The sequence below is a fragment of the Lathyrus oleraceus genome, chromosome 5 (assembly GCF_024323335.1).
Source record: "Lathyrus oleraceus cultivar Zhongwan6 chromosome 5, CAAS_Psat_ZW6_1.0, whole genome shotgun sequence".
Lineage (NCBI taxonomy): Eukaryota > Viridiplantae > Streptophyta > Magnoliopsida > Fabales > Fabaceae > Lathyrus > Lathyrus oleraceus.
This window is the reverse complement of record NC_066583.1, coordinates 499581561-499599741: the sequence shown is the minus strand read 5'-3', so window position 1 is coordinate 499599741 and position 18181 is coordinate 499581561.

Here is an 18181-nt window from a genome sequence, read left to right as displayed (position 1 = left end):
AGGCATCACCCATGCGGATAGAGGACCGGGAAGTGAAGCAGTTGCATGGTAAGGAAATTTCCTTGGTGAAGGTAGTGTGGGGAGGAAAAACTGGTGGGAGCATAACTTGCGAGCTGGAAAGTCAGATGAGAGAGTCGTATCTGACTTTGTTTCCATAAGGTAATTTTCGTGGGAACAAATTTTCTAATTGGGGGAGAGTTGTAACACCCCGAATTCAATTATTTGATTTAAGTAAAGTGTTTAGGATCTTATTTGAATTGATTGGCATTTTATTCATTTATGGTGTGGTTGTAGGGCAAGTGTCCTTGAAGTAAGGGTATAGGGAGGTTGGAAGCTTGACTTTTGTGTTTAGAGTTAGTACTAATTTTAATGATGATTGAAATAACATTTTTTTATTATTCTAATTAATTAATTAGATAATGAGAAAATAAGGTGTGTAGAGGAATTAAGGTCAAGGTTGGAAATAAGGAAAATATGGAGGGTAGGAAAGGGAGAGAAGGATAAGTTGTACGGTAGATGGGGAAAAGTATTTTTAGAAGGAAATAGGTCTTGGAATGAAATAAGGAATTTAGGAACTTACAGAGCATGTACGTGTTTGGGAGAGTTAGATCAAAAGAGGAAAGTAGGGAGAGCAAAGGTTTAAGGTTGAAGAAGAACTTTTATGATTAAAGGGTTTTTGCTGGAAATCAGGTAAGGGGGAGATGTGCTTCTCTAATGGGTGTTAAAGTATGTGGGGTAGATGGATGAACCCTTAACATACTTATGATTGGGCATTGTAATCTCAATTATGATGTATATGTTTTAATTATTGATTGCATGATGAAATTATGTGGGATTGTTATACCCGACGTATTCATATGTTTTATTTCGATGTTGTTGATCATGTGATGCCATTGATGGATGTTTGAATGTTTTGACTTGATCATGTTATTGGTAAATTAGATATGATGAGTATGATGATGTGTTGTAATGTGGTGTTGATTCATTAAAATTATGCAGTAGATGATGAATTAGGAAGTTATAACTATGAGAAATTGGATTTTATTTGATAAACTTTCATAATAAAAGTTTTGGCACATGAGGGGGTGTTTGGATGGTTTAAAAACTGATTTTTGGGAAACTTTCGCAGCATGTGTCGACCTATGAAGGTCATGTGTCGACACATGAAGGCATGACATAGAACATAACATACATGCTTTAAAAATGCAGCACATGTGCCGACCTGTAACTCGTATGTGTCGGCACATAGGCAAAATTTTGTCTATGTGTTGACATATGGACCATATATGTCAACACATAAACTTCTTTTTCCCTTAAAAACTTATTTATCAAGCATGAAGTCTTTTCTAACTTATTTCAAAATTCAAAGTTGTTGTTGGATGTGAATACTTAGTACGTTAGTATTGATTGAGTAATGTGCGTAATAATGATGTTATGCGATAATTTGCTTCCGCTTGTTTTCACCGTTAATTATTGAAGTGTATTCTCACCCCTTATGTTTGAATGTTTCCTTTACATGGGCATCGTGAAGATACTCAGGAGTAGCTTATTGCAGTAAGTAGAATGTATCTCTTGCAGTGGCTTCCTATTAGTTGTCATCATTTTAGTAGGTTCTTTCATTGGTCAATGCAACATCGAGCTTGGGACGTTTGCTATAATTTATTTTATCTTGTTGAAATTTATATTTAGGTTTGGTGAGTTTTTAAATGGTGATGAGTTGAACATTAAAACTCTTGTTAAGATGTTATGATGTTTGAAGTTATGAGATTTAATTTTCTGGATTGTGATTATTAAATGCTTGATTTGATTTGGTGATGATTCCGCTGCGATGATACTCTAAGTGAAGGTGAGCAGACAATGACAGGTGTTATATGATATTTTGTAACCCGTGTTACGAAGCAGGAATTTTTTGTGATGTGCGTGACACCCTATGCGGTTGTGAATTTTATTAAATTGTGTGCTAAAATTTCGTGCAGGGTAGAAGGGTGTTACATCAAACATCACTACTCATATTGTTGTCATACTGTTGATGTTGTTGTTGTTGTTGTTGAGATCTGAAACACTAGAAGTTTTCTTATAGTGTTTGTTGTTGTTATTGATGGTGGTTTTGTTGATGTTGTTATTCTTGTTGATGAGATCATAAACCCTAGAGGTTGTTTATTGACATTATCGTTCTTGATGTTGTTAAAAAAAATTGTGTTGTTGTTTTTGAGTTTAGTTTATTAAATCTATATGTTGTATTTTAGTTGTTGTTATTCTGTTAGAGTTTGAGATTGATATTGATAGAGTTTATGTTTTTTGTGATTTTTTGTGCATCTCTCATCATGTTTCGCCGAGTTTAGTTCATTATATTTAATGTCGATTATTTGTTTCGCTAATCCCTTTTTGAACATATAACATATTAAATTGATTTTGGAAATAATCATATGAAAAATTATGTTGTATCTGAAACTTATGTTACACTGATTAATGATTTTCTAGCATTCTGCACGTCATCATTTATCTCATGTTGTTTTATGATTAAAATCTCTCCAATACTTCTAGTTTTCGTTCAAACTTCTTCCATATTTGTTCATTTTTCAAATCATCAAATTTTATGCTTTCAAGAATGAATTAGTAGAAAATGAAGTGTTGAATAAATAACTTGAAACATTGAAGAGATTTTCACCATAAAATAGTGTGAGATGAATGATGAGTTGCAGGATGCTTCAAAATCACTTATCAATGTAAATTGTTCTTCAAATATAACACAATTGTTCATATAATTATTTTTCAAAGAAATCCACATTAGGTTTAATTACTAAGCAATCTACATTAGATTTAATTAACTCAAAATTGTTTTACCGTCATTTTATGAGATAACCAAGGTGGAGATATTTTATATCCATCGGGGAAATGACTAAACTGAGGGGACATGTATTTTTGCCATTTCATAATTCTAAAAGGGTCTCTCTAGAGATTGAACCCACAAACTTTACACACACCCTTCGGTTTTTTTAAAATCGAAAGATAAAGTGTGTACTTTTCATAACGCCATTTGTTACCTCTTTTTCTATTACAGTGTCAACAACTTCAAACACATGATGATGATAAAGAAGATTTAAAAATTGTCAAAAAATTTGTACTTTGTAGATTGAAATGAAAATAATATAACATTAAGAATTTTTTTTATTTCAAATTGGATTCTTAAGAATGTGTGGTTGGGCCTAACTTAACCCTACAAACCAGCTAGTTATGTGAGGATGGCCCCCAATTATAAATACATGTTCAAGCTATAGATTGTCTGATGTGGGACTCTTAACACCTCCTCTTATGCCCAGGATTTACGTCTGAGGCGTGGAACTAAATGGTGGATGGCTCAATGGATCTTAAACGAGGCTATGATACCATCTTAAGAATGTGCGGTTGGGCATAACTCAATCCTACAAAAACGGCTAGTAGGGTGACGATTTCCCCCATTTATAAGCACATGTTCAGGCTATATTTATCTGATATGGAACTCTTAATAGGTATTATTAAAAAGCGAGAGGAAAAGTAGCATGTTTTAAAGAAAATATAGAAATAAGGTTGCTAAGGATCGAAACAATTACCAGTTCAAATTTTCTCCCCAGGTGGAAGATCAACTAAGGAAGGAAGTGACACACTTTCCATAACATCCTTCATTACCTTAGTCGCAAAACCGAGGTAAAATCTTTTTCTAATCACGGTAAAATTATGTTTCTGTAACTGTGTTAAATCCTAAAGTATTATTAGAACTAAAGCATTAAAGAATAGATATTTTATTAGATATTTCTATGCCAGTTAAATTATGGTTTGATGTTTTTTTATTCTTAATGAAGGCATGTGTGCATACCATCTAGTATTTATCTTATAACAAAGTTTATATGCATCTCAGAATTTGAGTCTTGAAGTTAGCAACAACAACATCGCGTCAAAGAGGATTTCTTTTGAAAATTATATGGAGGCACTACTACAAATAACACTGTATATGATGAAGCTTTCACCTCAAACATTCAAAAACCGAGGGAATATGTTCTGAGAGCGCCATGTTTTATTTTACTAAAAACCTTTGCTCTCGAGTTTGTTTAAAAACCAAGGTAATATATATATATATATATATATATATATATATATATATATATATATATATATATATATATATATATATATATATATAAAAAGAGACCTTGCTTCGAATCTCAGTTACTGCATTTTATGTTATTTTTATTTACTATGATTTATTTAATATTTCTCACTTGGAGCATTTTCAGCTACCCTTTCTTTCTTTGTTAATTTTTATTATTTTTATTATTTTTTATTTGTATTAACCTCGGTCACATGTACCAACCGAAAGGTAATATATTATGTCAATATTTATTATTTACTTTTTTCAAAAGCTTCTTTAATTGATTTATTCTATAACCTCAGATACATCGATTTTCCTTTAAAACCGACGTGAAAGATCTTTTAATTGATTTCCCAGAATATGACGCTATAACGCTTTTTCTTTTTATTTTATTTATAATTAATGAACACACGTCGGTTTCCCTAAAAATCGACATGAGAATGTTTTGCATGAAATAATTCAAAGAACTAGTCTCTCACTTTTCGTTTACCTTTTAACGCTCTAACTTCATCGTCATTCTCTGCGCAAAAACCTTAGGTGATTTCATCGTCACTCTCTCATCAAAACTCTTCCAACTATTGGCAATTTTCATCGTCACTCTAATCAAAGTACGAACATCATCTCGATTTCCATCCTTAACAGAATCCTTGTCATCATGTTTGAGCTACTTCTTTATCACATTTTTGTTTATATTACTGAAATGATTTTAGTTCATATCATTAAAATAGTTTTAGTTTATATCATCTATACTTTTCATTTTTTATATCACATAAATGGTTTTGTATTACTGAAATGGTTTCTCTTTATCATTATTTTTTCATTTTGTTTATATCTCATCATTCATGGTCGAACTGCATTTGTTTTTTTCACTAAAATGGTGTCTCTCCATTTGTTACCACTGCATTAGTTTTTCACATGTATTAGTGTTAGTATCACTGAAATGGTGTCTCTATTATTATTCTTTATTTAGATAGTCATGGCCGATACGACAAACAACTCCCATACAACATCAACGGCTCACCCGGAAGATGTTGGTGTCTCAATGAATTAAACCTCCATGACTCATACAACCACCTCTACAAATACACAATGTAAAAGAAAATCTAAAGGCGCCACGATGTAGACCAATATGAAAATGCCCATAAAAACGGTATTCACTTCCTGGTTAGAGTTGTTGTTGCAACCGACAAGGCTTATGGTGAACATGATGAGGATTTTACGGGTTACGTTGTGTTATAAGGTAGAAGTAAAGTGATTATTTTGTTGGATAGTTGGCATGACGTTGACGATGATTTGAAAAAAAAATTATAGACCGAATTACGGTACTTATATTGAATTTTATGATTTTTTTACCAGTATGTATGATCATTTATTTTTTTGTTTAATATTGATAACAACTCTATTGTGTAAACATAGGAAATGTTTAATGTTAGTCCGGATGATAGTAAGGTGAAAAAGAAAGTGCTTACATGTACTAGCGAGTGTTGGAGGGGTCTTAAGACACAACTCACCCATGATTATATTAATTATACAACAACTAAAAGTAAAGAAAGGCCTCCGTACATGATATATTCATATATTGATCAGGATTGTTGGGGGGAATTTGTAAAGTCTCACACCACTCCCGACTCACTTCTAAGAGAAAAAAAGGAAAGCTTAATAGATCTAGAAATGTCTATCAACATAGATTATCTTATGGAGGATATGACAAACTTGAAAATAAGATGATTGAAGAAAAGATAAAGAAAAGGTAACAAGATCTAGTTGATTCTATAAGCCTTATATGTTGTAGGATGTATTGGTTGAACAATCCAAAGTGTCGCATCTCGAAAAATACGATTCCTCGCGATGGTCACGAAAAAAAATTAGTTCGAACAGAGTCACCACCAAACTTTATTTATCCCAATGAAGGAATGGGAAAATATCGATAAAACCTTTTAAAGATATAATAATGGTCGTCGCAATCATATTCGGGTTCGGGAGTCGATTACGCAAGGGGAAGGTATTAGCACCCCTCACGTCCGTTGTACTCAACGAGAACCTTTTAGTTAAACTTGCGATTTGAATGTTAGTTGAATGTTATTTATTTTCTTCAAGTGATAAAGATCGATAATAGAGATGGATGGAAACCTCAGAAGGGGGAAAGGGGAGGTTTTTTTATTAGTGTGCTCGCCAAGATCTCGCAATCTCGTGCCTATGTATCCTTATGGTGCAATAAGGAAATCAAAGCATTCGTAGTTCGGGGAACTATGGTTGGTGGGTGTCTTTTAATGAATGACTGTTTAGATCGCGTTCTAAAGGCTAAACGTTGGGTTGTCTACTCTTGGCGGAGGCTTAAGCACTAGTTTGTTGTGCGTTTTAGAAAGGATTAAACAATGTTCTTTTTGAAAAGAGTTTTGATCGCATGGGGACGATGAAAGAGGTTTGATAAGTTGTATGTGTTTTAATGAACAAGTACTTAGATCGCAATCCTAGCGGTTGAACGTTATCTTGTCTACTCTCGGCGGAGGCTTAAGCACTAGTTGGTGTATGCACTAGAAAGGATTAAGCAATGTTCTTTCTGAAAAGAATTTTAAGTTGTTAGTCATACGGGAGCGAGAATTTAGGTTTAATGTATTTGGTATTTTTTAGAAGAACGACAAAAGATTGAGCAATGTGGTGCACACCAATCTTTCAATTCTTTCGAGGAATAATAAGGCGAACGCCTCCTATTCCCATTTTCATTCGAATTATTATCGAAAGTTGTTTGCAGAAATCGAATATTCGCGGTAGTGAGGCGTGCGCCTCCCACTTGCTTATTCAAGGAACAATGAGGCGTGTGCCACTTATTCCTTTATCCAAGTTTATTTAACGTGTTTTAATCGGAAGATGAAAATTTAAGCAATATGGCGAACGACAATCGTTCAAATATTCGAGAGATAGTGAAGCGAACACCCACCATTCTTTTTTCATCCACAGTTTAAATTATAAAAGAATATTCTTGAGAAATTATATTTGATATAGAAAAGTGATTTGGATTTGTATGATTGCGGTTTTAATCAGACGACGAGAATTCGAGCAATATGGCGAACGCCAATTATTCGAAGACTCGAGAGATAGTAAAGCGGACGCTTACTATACCCCTTTTCATCCAAGATTTAATTGATAAAAATAAAGTCTTTAGAAATTTTAATTTGGGAAAGTGATTTGAATTTGTAAGTTTTTAGGGTTCTAATTGAATGACGAAAATCTGAGCAATGTGGCGAACACCAATTACTCGAATATTCGAGAGATAGTAAAACGTGCGCTTACTATACTCATTTTCATCCAAAGTTAAGGTTAAAAGGTTTTGAGGAGTGTATCAATTAAAAGGATTTGAGTTCGAATTTGTTAGAATTTATTGGGCCTTCAATGAGAATACTTGGCATTAGACCAAGATTGGATTCAGAAAAAAAAACTTATTATTTTATTGATTCTAATAAACCTCTAATTAATTATTTAAGTATAATATCATAACAAGAATGAGTGAATAAAACTAAACAAAATAAAGGTCAAAATCATATTAAAAAATACTTTTACTATGCTATTATTATCATAATTATTCGAATTTTTAACTATAGTATTCAAAGAAAAATAAAATTGAGTCACAACAAATAGGATGTATTAGCAATACAGGGGCTTAAGGAACCATAACTCCTCACGGGTTGGGCCTCAAATGGCCCAAACCCTCCTCTCTAAATCCAACTACAAAAATTGTAATGAATGGAAAGAAAAAAGACAACAAGCGATCGTCCTCCTCTCCTTTACGTGGCCACGCGGATAGTCATTGGAGAATGGAAACACCCAAATCAATGTTGACAATGACTGATTATAAATGACGAATTTAAATGGTAACAACAAAGAAATAAGAAAAACTTTTAAAAACAACAAACATTTAGTTACGCGTGGGCTTTCAGTACAGTCCCAACCAATTCAGAAGTAAGGCTATTATCACGCATTTATTGGAATTAAAAAGCAACGTCCATGGCCATTAATGAAACACGTATACTCCCCTTCATGAACTGATTATTTCTCTATATTTTGGTCTTCTCTCTCTTTCAAAGACATCTCTTTGTTTCTTCTGAAAATACCCTATCCTTATTAAAACGCACATGGTCCCAATCCAAAACCGAAAAGAAAAAGAAAATTGAAAAAAACAATCGATGAACACCCTTCGGTGTTCATCCTTAAGCGACTCGGATTCGATTCAATACTACATGAAACTCATAACTTCCAACATAAAACAATCGCAACCCTCTCATACTTCCAGACCCTCAACTGGATTCAGCGAACAATAGCTTTACCTCAGCAAATCTGAACCCCAAAAGAAAGTCTAACCTAGTTTATAATCCTGTTTCTATACCACCATCAACAGCAAAAATGAACAAATTGAAGAGCGAGAATTGTAAAATACACAAACAAACTATAAGGTCAAAGCATTTTAGAGCAAAAAGAAAAATATTTCACCGGAGCATCATAACCCTGGCGAAAGTTTGACGACCGCGATTACCTTCGATACGTATGTCCAACATCATCCTTTTTCTTTTGTTTGTTGTTTCAAGTTTCTTCCCTTTGCCTTTTGTCCTTCTATATGTATGAGTATCGCTCTTCTGCTATTGTTAGGGTAGTGGCCTTTAGCTCAGGCTTGTTGAGATTCGGTACGAAACCTCAGTAAGCTAAGAAATTTTGGAGCTTTATATGGGTTTTTTGGATTTTTGGATTTCTCACAGATCTAGTGTGGTCCCAACAAGAAGTGGTAAGACGGGATTGTTTATGGTGAAATCTCTCCAAAAGATGCGTGACAAAACATTCAGATCTTTTGCATAAAATCTTTATAGCGGTAAGTGTGGCGGGGTATTCGTTACCATTAGAGATATTGACTAAATCCAAGGTAAATCATACAAAGTCGAGTCGCCACCGCACTTCTATTTATCCAAAGGAATGGTTAGAAAGCGAACAAAAACCTAAAAGTTTTAATAAAAACTAGTAAAAGAAACAGAGATCTGAGTAAGGGGGTTGGTTATGCAATGGGAAGGTGTTAGGCACCCAAAACATCCTAGGTACTCCTAGGGAGCCCTTTTCACACTTGGTAAGGTTGTTGTTTTGTGAAAATTTGTTTGTGCAAACATGATTGAAGAGATGAGAAGAGAATGTACAAGTTATTTACATTTTTGTGTTTGGATGGATAAACCCATTGCCTACGTACCATCTTGAAAAAGATTAGGATCAAAACCTCGTAGTTCGGGGTAGAAATCTCAAAATGAGTTGGTGAATTGATTGGTCCAAAAGCCTTAAGGTCTTTTGTTATCAAAGGGAGAAAACTCAACCAAACCACAAATCCACCATGTGAGGATAGCTTCAACATGCTAGTGAGGGGTTAACCCTATAATAAGCATGGAAGACTCATTGTCCATCACTAAGGATATAGGTGAGTATTACATCTACCACAAGGATAACTCAAACCTAATAGCTAAAGGTTATGAAAATTTTTGATTAAGGAAGTGGCCATTGGAACCACAAAAGCACATTTGATTGGGTTATATTTACCAATTAGAAGTATATACAAAATGGTCAAAGTTGACTTAAAAGTTCATTTCAAAATAAGTGTTATGAAAAGAAAGTTTGAAAATCAAAAGCATAAGGCTTAGGTTTCTAATGTTTAAAAACAATGGTTAAATGTTTGCACAAAGAGTTTTGGCTTGGGTTAGAGTGGAGGGAAGAAGAAGAATGGCTAAGTCCTAAGCAAAACAAGAAGGTTAATGAAAAGAAATGAACCACACAAGGATTTCCTCTCTTGAGATCATATTGATGATCAAAGTAGCTCCCATCCTTTGGAATAAGCAACCACAAAGCAAATATTTCAAGCAAACAAACACAAGGCCATGCTTCCAAGAATCCTCCAATGGCTTTTGTATTTCTCACTTTGGATGCTCATGGTAATGGTCCTCCAATTAAGCTAAAATGGAAACTCCTAGCACAAAAGCACACACATCAAAAGTTTCATAAAGTAAAACAAGAATGGACAAGAGTGAGTTTAGAGATTTGGTTCTTCTAATCCATCTTCACCATTAAGATCTTTTTACTCCAATTTTCCATAAGGAAGGTCCTAGAATCTAAGTCCAATTCTCCCTTTTTTGCATAGGGAAAGTCCTAGAAACTAAGTCCATTTCTTTGCATTTTGGTTCACAACAATCAAAACAAGACACAAGCATAATAGTATATACACAATCATGTGCTCAAGTGAGCAAAAGGAAAATGGCATTAACATAAACATGTGCTCAAATGAGCAAAGAGAAAAAGCAAATGGATAATATGTGCAAGAATTGTAAATTGCATAAAAATAAATTGCATAAAGTAAATGTTAATTGTCAATAGTTAGTGTGCCATAAGGAAAATTTAGCGCTATGTTAAGCAATCGTAATTGGACTTATGTAGAAGTCACAACTATCTGAGGCCGGTCAATAATAATGTAGGCAACAAACACAAGTTAGGAGTCTTGATTAGTTAACCAAGTCCCAACAACTTGCCATGCCAAAAAGAAAATGAGAAATGATCTTGTATTGGTTTAAGCCTTTTGCATGATTTAAAAGACAACCTATCCTTAATGCAAAGCCATTCACTTGGTCAATTGATCAAGATGAATTAGATTTGAATCAAGGAAGGTTAAATCCCTCTAATCAATGCTAACTTATCAACCTTCAACTCATTGATCAAAAAGAAAAAGAATAAGAAGAAGAAGGAGATGAAGATGAATAATGGAGAATGGAAATGGCAAAATTAAAGTGCATTAAATGAAACCTCATGTACCAATCCTCATATGTTGACCAATAACATTGAAAGTCAAGGTCAAACAATCAAAAACAGAAGTGAGATGAAGATTGGAAGTTAAGAAAAGAATAAAATATTTTTGGCATTTTTTTAATATAAGAAATAAACTTGAATTAAAATAAATGGAAAGGTCAAACTTCAAAATCACTCCAAATCAACCTTGAAAGGTCCAAGTGATTTATCCTAAGTCCAACAAGGTCAAACAAAGTTTGACAAAAAATTTCAGCATTTTTAAAAGTCAGAAACTATTTTTAATCAATTAAAAATGAATAAAAATAACCTAATTGAACTAAAATCTCAAATAAATCTCAAACAATTCAAAAATTGATGAGAATATTTTTCATAGATCCATCATCATTCAAATAGGTTAGGAAAATATTTTTGCATTTTTTGAATATCAAAAACTATTTAAAATGAATTAAAAATAACCAGAAAAGAGAAAATTCACAAAAAATATCAAATGACAAAATAAAAAATATTAAAAATCAGAAATAGAAACTAGAAGTTATTTGGGAACTAATGCAATTGGTCCTATAATTTTTGGATAAAAACTGAAAGAGATATTGATTTTTGAAAATAAAAGGATAATAAAACAGAAAATAGAAATTGTAAAATGCGTGGACCTTCTGATCTAAGCTCATTAATTGAGCTGGCAAATCAAGAGGCCATAAAGCGCGCGCCTACCATGGATCCAAGTCAATGCGTGCACATGTGAAACAATAGGAAGTCATAACAAGCAAGGGACGAGATTCAATCTGGGAAATAGATCCAATGGCCAGGGTTTGATCTGGAGATGATGAAGCCACCAGAGCCACCGTCTTCTCCGGTGAACTCCAAGATTCCGGCCAAATTGCAGAAATTAAAGAGGCAACCAAAACGTGCGATCTATACATCAATAGAAACCTGGGATGATGTACATCTTCCCTATACCATCCATTTTCCTTCTAGATCTCTATAATGTGAGAAATCAGAGCTGGAAAAATCTGGTGTTCATCATGAACTTAATGAATTGCAAAAATCAAAAGCATAAACATGATGCCTCCATTGAGAGGACTTCAGCCAACACAAAATCCCAGCCAATAGGTCAATGGATGAAGAGAATCGAAGAAAATACCAGTTGGAGTTCAAGTTTGAGTTCTGGTGATTTGAGCTTGAAACCTTGCTTGCTTTATCAAAACAGAAGTTCAATGAAGTGTGTAATGAAGGTCTAGAAGCACTAGATCTGAGAATTCAACCAGATGAAGTTGAATTTCAAATCTGAAAAAAATGAGAAAAGTGAGCTTGCTTCTTTAGTGATGGTTAGGGAAATATTTCTGCAGCATTTCAGGTTGAGATTGGCCTGTCAAATGAGTGAGCATGGCAAGGTATTTATAGCTGGAGCTGATGCCAAAATGAGAAGAAACTCGTGTGCATGAAGCTTTGGGTCCTCCATGCATGGGCCTGTACAGGCGCATGTGAGGCCCAAAAGCTGATGGATTTGCAAGCTGATAGCACAATGAATTGATTTGGACGTGTAATTTGCCTTGCAATAGCTTGCATTTCAAGATTCAATGTGAATTCTCCATTTGCACCTAAACAATCATCTCTTCGAAAGTGCCATTTAGAAAATCCAAGCATAGGCATATGGGAAATGGTTGGAAAGGTATTTGTATGAGGAACAATTGTTATGTTGGACAAAATCTCATTTGGAGTGGGGAAATTTATGAAATTTGAGTTTAAAGTGTGATGTGCAAAACATGTCAATGCAAGGTTTCTAATTTTGGCCAACTTTCAAGCCCCTCTGTTTTGATGATGAAAGCTTCAAATGGAAAAACCTCCAACATAAAAGTTGTAGATCTTTTCAAGACAATCAAAATAGACTTAACTTTTGCATCATTTGGATTTTTGATGAAAGAGTTATGGGCACTTGAAGTTGGACTTTTTTGACTTTTGATGCATTTGGTCAAAAAGGACCTATAATGTCTTGCATTATCACATGTATTTCCTTTGAGATTTTTAAATTTTGTTCCACATAAAATTTGAAGTATACATCTTAAGCTTTCCAATTCATTTGATCCCACCTCAAAATCATAAAAAATGAATGAGTTATGTCATTGAGAAGTTGACCCAAAATTAGGGTTTCAGTCAAAATGACCTATAATGTATTGGAATGGAAGATGGTTTTCCAAGCTTCAAAGAAACTTTTTATGAACATGAAAGTTGTTCATATTGTCCTTAAGAACATTGGTTATTTTGGAACCATCTCCATTTGACCAACACATCACAAGTTAGGTCTCAGTGCATTTTAAAATAGTGAGATGAATTGACTGATCAACTTCTCAAGTCCATGCCTCATATCTTGATGGATTGATGATTGAGGATACTCAAATAAGTTCAAATATGCATGAAATGAAGAGTTAAAGAACTTCCCTTTATTGTATTTGACCATGGGTTGAGGTTGCTTCATGAGCAAGGTATTGTGGTGCACAGATGAATTAGGGTTTCCTTGAGAAACAAAACCTCAAACCCTTTGACTTGCTTTGATCAAAATGATGAATTGAGATGCTAGGGAGGCATATTTGATGGATGAGAGCTTTGGGAACCATTATGATGCTTTCTTTCATCTCCTCTTGGCCATGTCATTGCACAAAGGATCTCCTAGAAGCTTTTGACCTTGTGATTGCTCAAGCTACAAACAAAAGATGTTAGTGACCTATTTTTTGTGCTTTTGGTTAGTAAACAAAAATGAGAAAAGCAATGATATACAATTAAAGCATGTTTGGTGATCTCAAACCACTCACAAGGAGTCCCACCCAAAGGTAAAGGGAACCAAGATGCTCAATGATCCTTGAGGCTATGCAATGCAATGTTATGATGCCATGAGGGATCTTAGGGACAAAATTGGGGTCTTACAGATGCCCCTATTTAAGGTCATTCTAGCCGGAGAAGTGAAGGTTAAAATCTTCGTCTCGACGAGGTAGAATGGGCTTAAATAATAACAAAGAGACGAATTTTGGTCCCTAAGAGACCTCATGATGCAAATGTATGTATGCAAAATAGTAACACTCTGTGGGGATATGTGTCCACACAGGAGTAAAGAAAAATCAGGAGACACCCACAATCCACATTCAATGGGACAAAAATCTTGGGGACTCTTACGGGGATAAGAAAGAAACGCGTGAGCAGGGCACGACTCAAAGTTGGGGAGCAGAATTCCAAAGGGAATAAATCCATGGAAAGACTCGAATTGACTCAAAGGTGCTCGTATTGGGGAATATGCCAATACAACAAAACAATCTACAACGGACTTCACCAGGGATGCCTGAAAAGACTCTCCTGGGGAAGCAGTGAGATGAGGTGTTACCTGTTACTGGGCAACAAGCTCAATGAGACATGTGATCTGATCACCGACATAAGGGTCAGAGATACAACATGCTCGGGAAGAAATGAATATCTAAGACCGGTATAAGGGTGAGAGATATCAGAACTCCGAAACATCTGAGGAAGACCTAAAAAGGTATATTTCAACTCAGGGAAATCTGACTCCACAGGGGACAAAAGTCATAATAGGGAGCAGAAAGGGAGGAACACAAGGGATACCGGTTACTGGGCATATAATAGGTGACCAACCGGGGCGTGAATTGGGGGATATTCCCAAGACACTCATCATCCGAAAGAGGGCTAAAAGCAAACTCGATTATAGGATGGATATTCGACTCCACAAAGGGGAAACGAATCTTACTCTACTGGGGGAGAACAAAAGGTTTCGACCAAAGAGTGCATGAGATATACTATCTATTACCGTCGGATTGTAGATAATATACTCGCATGGACGACTATCCACAACCGGTTACTGGGTTAATAAAGGATAAATCGACCGGAAAGAAAAGGCATCGGGATACCGCAACTAGGGATATAATGATGACCAATTCAGGAGAAACAATCGTCATCAACAACAAAGAGTAGACGAGAGATGACTCGCTGGGGATAAATTGCGTAAACAGGGCAATGATCCAGGCAAAAGAGGGAATGTCAACATCGAACATTGGATGAAGATAACCACCAATGAGGGGATTACACCTACCAGCTACTGGGTAGGAAACCGCGGAAAAGTAACCGTCATTGATTATGATGAACCAAAGGTTAACTCTGCAAAGGGGAGAAAATAGGGTTTACAACTACCGGTATCAGGGTAGAAAACCACAGACTCCGCCGGGGATAATATGAATGATTACTAATTACTGAGCAATTATTCATTTATACCGCGGGGAAACAAAGGAAACAGCTTTGAGGGGCCAATTTAGGATCAAACCAAAAAGGCAAACTGAATCAAGACTCGTCCTAATGAGGGTATAACTCAATAAGGAAGCCCATCCCAATACATGTGTTGGGAGGAAACAGAAACAACCATCATCCATGAGGACATATCTCGGTGGGGAATATGGAAGAAAGAATAAACACTTTCTGCCTATGGAGCTGACTCTATATGGAGAGATCAGACACACACATCTGCTTGGGGAGATATATATCACCAAATAGCAGGAGACAACAAACAACGATATATGGCAAAGAATGCAACATGAATATCTGGATGTTATGATTATGTATGTTTATGTGTGGTTTATGTTTGATGAATGCTGACAAACAGTCATATCTAACACAAACGGATCCAGGAATCAACCAACCGGTACTACATCTCAAGGAGGAAAGCCAGGATCGCCGGAGAGTATCCAATATGCCGGGGATCAAAGATACCAGAGGACAACAAAATCTCTGCAGGGGATGAATCATCAGTCTTGGATGGGGAGAAGAGTTTAATGCACAAGTAGAATTTGCCACATAAACCACTCTACTGGGGAATCCACCCGAGGGATAAAGGGATTCTGGGGACCCAACACCAAAAAACGAGTCTTCCAGAGAAAATACATTTGCTGAGGAGGAAAGAAACAACTGCTCTGCTGATGGGAAGAGAGGTAAATAACCTCAACAAGCACTCCATTCGGTGGGATGAACCACAACAATATTCTGGAGGAAGAGGATACAATTATGCCAGGAATATGAACGAATGTCTTACCCTGTTGGAGAGCACTGGGGATCTCTTAAGCATCCTTTCGTCTTCGTGAATGTTCACTTTGTTTAAAAACAAGTTATAAAAAATCATTTTTTCAAAACAATGATATTTTCTCAACTAAAACATGCAAAACATTTGTTGAATAGAAACAAATAAGAGTGCAAATAATTGGATAACGACTCAAATTTATTTGATGGAATGGTAGTCCGCAAATGGCAAGACTCCATAGATCTTTACAAAATTTGAAATTGGTGATATATATTGGAATAGGGTTACATTGAACATAATGACCATTTCTCCACCAATTCTGAATTCGATGTATTCGAAGCTTCGGTTGATTACGAATGAACGAGAATCTCTGACGGATGACAGATGTAGAACAAAGTCTTGTCAAGATGTAGTTACTTGCCAAATCCCTAATTTTTGCGTAGATTGCCCCAGGATGAGGTACTCAATCTAGCGGGATACAAATATTTATTTTTTTCATGTCTCTAACTTTTGCCTGGACCGCCCTTTCGGGTTTTCAATCCACCAAGACGCTCATTTTTTCCTAAGCCGCCCTTTCGGGTTTTCAACTTAGCGAGCTATTCTGTTTTTATTTTTAGGCGAAGTATGTCTTGACTGCATCTGAATTCACAGGACGAGTGAAATCCTCCCCATCCATAGTTGCCAGTATCAAAGCACCGCCTGAAAAGGCTCTCTTAACAACATATGGACCTTCATAGTTTGGAGTCCACTTGCCCCTGGAATCGGGCGCGAAAGACAAGACTTTCTTGAGCACAAGGTCACCTTCTCGGAACACACGAGGCTTGACCTTCTTATCAAAATCTTTCTTCATCCTCTGCTGATATAACTGACCGTGGCACATGGCAGTCAATCTCTTTTCTTCGATTAAATTCAACTGGTCATAACGACTCTGAACCCACTCAGCATCAGCTAACTTGGCTTCCATCAAGACTCTCATTGATGGGATCTCCACCTCTACTGGGAGTACAACCTCCATGCCATAAACAAGAGAGAAAGGGGTTGCCCCTGTTGAAGTGCGGACAGATGTACGATATCCATGTAAAGCGAATGGCAACATCTCATGCCAATCTTTATACGTGACAACCATCTTCTGTATAATCTTCTTGATATTCTTATTGGCAGCTTCAACAGCCCCATTCATCTTGGGTCTGTAAGGAGAGGACTTATGATGCGCGATCTTGAACTCACTACACAGTTCCTTCATCATCTTGTTGTTCAGGTTAGATCCATTATCAGTAATGATCTTATCTGGCACTCCATAGCGGCATATGATTTGATTCTTGATAAACTTTACGACCACCTGCCTGGTCACATTTGCATATGATGCCGCTTCAACCCACTTGGTGAAGTAATCAATTGCTACGAGAATAAATCTGTGTCCGTTAGACGCTTTTGGCTCAATCATGCCAATCATGTCAATTCCCCACATGGAGAAGGGCCATGGTGATGAAATAACATTCAGAAGTGTCGGGGGAATATGAACCTTATCCGCATAAATCTGACACTTGTGGCATTTCTTCACATATTTGAAGCAATCAGACTCCATTGTCAGCCAATAATAGCCTGCTCTCAACATCTTTCTAGCCATGGCATGTCCATTGGAATGAGTACCAAATGAACCTTCATGGACTTCGGTCATCAACAGGTCTGCTTCGTGTTTATCCACGCATCTGAGCATAACCATGTCAAAATTTCTCTTGTAAAGCACTTCGCCATTGAGGTAGAAACTGCCTGACAATCTCCTCAAAGTCTTCCTATCTTTCACAGATGCCCCAGGCGGATAAATCTGGCTCTGAAGGAAACACTTGATATCATAATACCACGGCTTATCATCTTTCACTTCTTCTACTACAAATACGTGAGCTGGTCTATCTAAGCGCATCACAGTAATATTGGGAACTTCATTCCACAACTTTACCACACTCATGGAAGCAAGTGTAGCAAGAGCATATGCCATCCGATTCTCATCTCGAGGAATATGATGGAAATCAACCTCAGTAAAGAACGTTGAAATCCTCCTTGCATAATCCCTATACGGAATGAGGCCAGGCTGATTCGTTTCCCATTCACCCTTAATCTGGTTAACAACAAGGGTCGAATCACCATAAACATCAAGATGCTTGATCCTGAGA